Below are 5937 nucleotides of genomic sequence, written 5' to 3'. Positions count from 1 at the left end.
ATGAACAAAACGAACGAGCCTTTCACACACAATGTCCTGGATCAAGTAAGTCTTCGGGTACTTGTACTATCGTTGACCTGAGAACACAAGCGGTTTGAAAATCAGCATAATGCTGGTGAGTTCATAAGTAGTTTTGTTTTGTGAAAATGTTTATGTTTCCTTTCTGTTTCTGAAAATGTAACACACGCCAAGAAAATCCCACATTTTCTTAAAAGTTGGTTGTTGTTTCACAATAGTAAAGTATAGTTTGGTTATCCAAATTCGTTGTTCTATTCCGTTTATATACCAGTGTATTCCCAGGAAAGTCCCATACTTTCCTGAATGTTAGTTATTGTAAAAGATGTAATGTTATTCAGTTGGTTACACTTTTCTGGTTATGTATATGTTACCCAGGAATGCCCCATGCGTTCCTATATGTTGGTTTTCGATGTGAAAGATGTATTCTGCTAGATCTGGTTATGTACAAGATTTCCCAGGAAGGTCCTATACCTTCCTGAATGTTGACTATCATTGTAAAAGATGTATACGTGTTATGTTTGATGTTCTCCCCAGGAAAGTCCCATACTTTCCTGAATGTTGGTTACCTTATGTAAAAGATGTAAAAGATGTAAAAGATGTAAACCGAAACCTGGTTATCTGTAAAGTGTGTAAAATGGTTTATTATTACTATAAGTAAATCTCTGTTATCCTAGTTGCGAGTTCCATAACCATACTATAGACTGAACCTATGGCAATAAGTAGTCCACAACCTTGTGGCAATAAGTAGTCCACAATCCTTATGACTTTCGTCACCCTTGAACAATTTCGGTTCGGCTGTAGCTAGCAGCCAGGTGTGGGGTAGTCAGCCCCGTATAGATGTGTGGATATTATTTCCAACTTGTCATTAAATCGAATTATTATCTAATTAAATTGCGTTTGATATGATATCAAACTAAATAAGCATGTCATATGTTCCAATTAAGAAATTAGGGTATTCTACATACCCATAAGCTTTGATCTCCTGAACATGGTTTTTGTGTTTTGTTTTAACAATGAACTTTGACACTTTAATGGTAGTAATTCGATTTTGGATACTATCATGAATTATAATACAAAAAGTTACATAAAAGAGTACATTAATAGATATTTTGAAATCAACGTTCTCGTAATGTAATATAAACATATTAGGACCAAAATGTTCTGAAATGATATGCTCAAACTCGAGAAATCATATTTTGGAAAAATAGAATACTTAAATGAGAAAATTGCCAAAAATGTCAAAGATGATTATTATGCCCTTTCGAAGCATACATGAATACTGAAATGGAATTCCAATGCTAATGGAATGAGCAAGAATGAATCCATAGATTTCGTTCTAATAGTGAGTACACACTAGCAGTACGTGAAGTCTCTTTCATATCAAAAGGATGAGTCAAGCGATTCACTCAAGTCTCCAATCTTCCAATGAGCTATACTACCTTTGTAAGCTACTCATTGGCTTTTCCTCATGTTTGAGCATCTTCGCTCTGGGATATGTTGAAGGTATTTATGGTCAGTAAATAGAGTGCATTTGGTTTTATATAAGTACTACCTCTAGACTTTAAGGGCGAATACTAACGTTCCTAAATCTAGGTCATGTGTGGTATAATTCTACTCATGCACCACCAATTGCCTCAAAGTGTATGCAATAATATCATCCTTTCGCATCAATACGATATCTTGGGATTCACGCGATGTGTCATAATATTTTGTGACATTATCCATGCCCTTTGGTACAATCAGGGTCGACGTTTTTCATGACTTGTTTTCTACCAATTTGAAAGCATCTTCTTATTGTTTTTAACAATAGAACTTCCTAACTTTTGGGTCACTTCATTTAGTGGTCCGACGATCTTAGAGAAGTACGAGGAATTTTAGAGTTCGTCGAACAGATCGTTGATTCGGGGAAGAGAGTATTAGTGTTTGATCGTCAATTTATTTAGTTCTTTATAATCGATGTACATTTGATCGATCCATCTTTCTCTTTAACGGATAGCGCCAGTGAGTCCCATTATAAAGAATTTGGATGAAAGTATCCTTTTTTGAGGGGTTTCTGGAGTTGACCAGATTGCTCTTGTATTTCGGAAGGGTGCTAAGCAGTATGGCATTTTAGTTATAGGTGTTACACCACAAATTTGGTCAATTCAAAACACGACCTGCCTAGGCATGGAAGATTTATGCAATTCCTCTAGAATTAATTTTTGGTCGATGGGGAGATTAACATGTTGGTTTTTTTAGTATACATGTTGTATATCAAAATGTTGGAAAAAATAGTTATGTAGATTAGCTGAGGAGAAGTACCTAAGGATTGCTATGCAAATATTAGGAATGGCCATAGAGAGAAATATAGTTGATGATATTCTAAAATTCTGTAGCACCTGGTTCCGGGTATGTATGTTTTATCTAACTATTTTTCATTCTTAGCTTTGGACTCGGCGAGTGGTAGGCCCGACTCGCCAAGTAGAGACGGGATATCAAGCACGTTTAAGTTGGCGACTCGACGAGTCCATATTCTGGACTCGGCGAGTCTGCTAGTCTGGAAGAAACCCTAATTTCAAGGGTTTACACCCTATTTTAAACCCTCTTATGTGCTCCCAAGCTCGCCCCCTTCAACCTCAGAGCATCCTTTACCAAACCCAAACCCTCCCCTTTGTGATTAGAGTGTTTGTGTGCTTTTTCCTTGATGTTTAAAGAAGAGAAGGAAGGAAGGACCAAGGAGAAGTAGAAGAGCAAGGATCTAGAACTCAATCCAGAGTTCATTGAGGTATATTTCAGATCTTTTCTGTTTCCATGATGATTTTCTATTAGAAACCCCATTTAATCCATCTTTATCCACTTCCTAGCTTGATTGTAATATAAAGATCATATTGAATGGAATGGCTTTTGAAGCTAGCTAGGTTTGAGCTTCAAAAGCTCAGATCTACTGCCTTTATGGAGCCATATTGCACAAAAACCATAGATCTACTCTTTTAGTGTATTTTGTTCCTTAAAACCTTCATTGGTGTTTATTTACATGTAAAGTAGGAAACTTTACGTGTTAATCAAGCCCTAGGAACCCGGATCTATGGATGGAATGCACTGGATTAAAGCAGAATCGAGTATACAGTGATTGCATGCATGAGACTCGGCGAGTCGTTCTTCGGACTCGGCTAGTCGAGTCGTGAGTCCCCGATTTTCCCCTTTTGAGTTATGCCGAGTGGGATCAGTGAGCCATAGGTGGACTCAGTGAGTCGGATGCCAGAATCAATAATGGAGGGACTCGGCAAGTCAATGTCATGACTCGGCGAGTCCAAGGCAATCTTCTTGCCTCAAGAACAGACTCGACGAGTTGTTCATACAACTCGGCGAGTCACAGACCAGAGTGTTCATCGGATGAAGATGAACTTGACGAGTTGTTCATACAACTCGGCGAGTCGGATGAAGGACCATTGGATATTTGTATAGAAGGAGAACTTTTCGAGTCAATGCCTCTTCATCGAAGGGGAAGGAGCTGGTGCGGTAGCGGCACATCATACACACACACTGTTTTTCTCCTTATGAGATTGTATTGGGATTTGTACTCTGACATTTGGTTGATTTCGTATTTTGGTTTTCAAACACGGTATATGATTGTGTAAGGATTTGATCAGACAATGTTTTAATTACAAAATGTTTTCCCAAGAATTGATTTAAAAATTAAATTTTTCGACGTGGAAATTGGGTTGTTACAAGTTGGTAAGAGAGCCCTGGTTTGAGGGATTCCGACACGCTTTCGGAGGTGTCTGAACTCAAATCGAGGGATTAAAAGATTTTGCAAAAGAAAAAGTTTTCTAAAAAGTTAAGTGAAGAGTTTTAAGAAAGAATGAAGTGTGTGATGTGCGCGACCGGCTGAGCTCAAGTAAGTATTCCCCAATGTACCCATACTGGTTTATGTTATGTTTAACAGTTTCAGTAGTACAGCATGCTAGAATAGGACTAAGGATCTAGGAGTGATGGCTTATGTGTCTGCTTTATGTGTTTCAACTTATGAAAATTGCATGCTAGAATTGAGTAGACAATAGTAGGATAGCCTGTTTAGGGTATGCCTGATAGTATGAGCTTAGCATTGTATGCTAGTGCAACATCTCATTATGAGAGCAGATTTGTTTGAGTAGTTTTCCTGCATCCGAATGCTGCTTGCTTTGTGCTTTTTAGGACTCTGAGTGATGGGAGTTAGCCATTAGGTGAATACGTCACGTCACATGTGGTCAGGGTTGAATAATCTCAGGGTGCTGGATTTGACCCTATTGCGCAGCTCTTGTTTGAGTCTAACCGTTGTAGGGACGAGTCTTTTACTCGATGGATTATCCGAGCCTCACTGCATGTGATGGTATTAAGGTAATGACTAATTGGCATTACAAGGAGGCCTTCAGCAGCTGAGGACCGGATTGGGTGGAGTTAGAGATTTTCCCTAGGGTAAGCCTAGGATTAGGATAGCAGTGATCAGCAGTGGTAAAAGGGATCTGGTTGAGTCAAGGAAGTCCTTGAAGAAGGTATGGATAGATATGGAAGGTAGTATGGGCCCGTACTACTGAAAGTAAAGGATCCGTACCCGAACGGAGGAAGGCTGAGACAGGACCAGGGAACTTGTAGTAGATGTGATCCCTCAAGAGGTATCAGTATCACTAACGGTTGTTATTATGTATTGCAAAATGGTGGTACTACGTCCGAGGCCAGCAGTTGGCAGTTCAAGAGAGGGATCGGGTTCGGGTTCGGGATCAGGTTCCGAGCCAGTAGATGAGGGGCTACGCGAGTTCATCGCGTCAGAGATCACCAGAGGCATCCTTGAGTCGACCCCCATCATCTTTGGGTCGATCAAGGAAGGGATAGTTAAGCTGATGGAGGACCGCCTCAGGGTATTCAGGAGTGACCTGACATCTGGCCAGTCAGGATCTCGCACACTGTCCTTTAAGGACTTTAGGGGCAGTGGTGCGCCAGATTTCCATGGGGCGAAGGACCCTATTGCTGCCAGACGATGGATCACATACATTGAGTCTGCGCAATTGACTAGCTTCTGCCCCGAGGGGTCGAAGGTGAGGTTTGTAGTAGGGTGATTTAGAGACAGAGCTAGAGACTGGTGGGAGTCTGTTGGTGACTCATTGGGACCCTTGGCTGTTGAGGCTATGACATGGTCGGACTTTGTGACCCGGTTCAAAGTGGAGTTCGCACCTGCGTTGGAGCTCAAGCAGTTAGCTAGAGAGTTCTTGGACATGAGACAGACGACGGAGACTGTGGCCGAAATCACCGCCAAGTTCAAAGAGAGGGCATTACTGGTGCCCCAGTATGCGGGAGATGAGGATATGAAGAGGACCTGCTACCACGACATGCTGCGAGTCGACATTCGGGAGCATGTCGGTTGTTTAGCTTGCCCTACCTTGGACTCTATGATTGCCAGGGCGAGAGAGCTGGAGATAGATCTGGAGCACATCCGGAAGAGGATGTCAGAGGAGGGACAGACAGGAGGGGCTTCGGGGAAAAATCCTAAGGGATCAGATGGTAGGCCGAAAGGCCAGTCAGGACCGGGCCACTGCAAGAAATGCGGCATGCCACATGAGGGAGCATGTAGAGTGGGATCGTCTGGCTGCTATAAGTGCGGCAAGATGGGGCACTTCAACAGGGATTGTACCGCCCTACACCTGTGATACATACGTCAGAGTTGCTGTGTTTCCACTGCAACCAGAGGGGCCACAGGAAGGCCAATTACCCCAGTTGACAGTAGCAGCGCCAGTGAAGGCGCCAGCTCCAGCGACCCTTCAGATTACCGATGGCCGGCAGAGTAAGGCAGAGGCTCTAGTGGTGAGGAGTCGAGCATTTCATCTGACTACCGAGGAGGCATGCACCGCACCGCACCCGATGTTATGATATTGATATGTGCTCTGTGTATGTGCGTTTAGGATCGTT

Source organism: Lactuca saligna, chromosome 4 (genome assembly GCF_052625555.1).
Source record: "Lactuca saligna cultivar CGN05327 chromosome 4, ASM5262555v1, whole genome shotgun sequence".
Classification (NCBI taxonomy): Eukaryota; Viridiplantae; Streptophyta; class Magnoliopsida; order Asterales; family Asteraceae; genus Lactuca; species Lactuca saligna.
The sequence above is the reverse complement of the archived record's forward strand: the minus strand, read 5'-3'. Positions refer to the sequence as shown.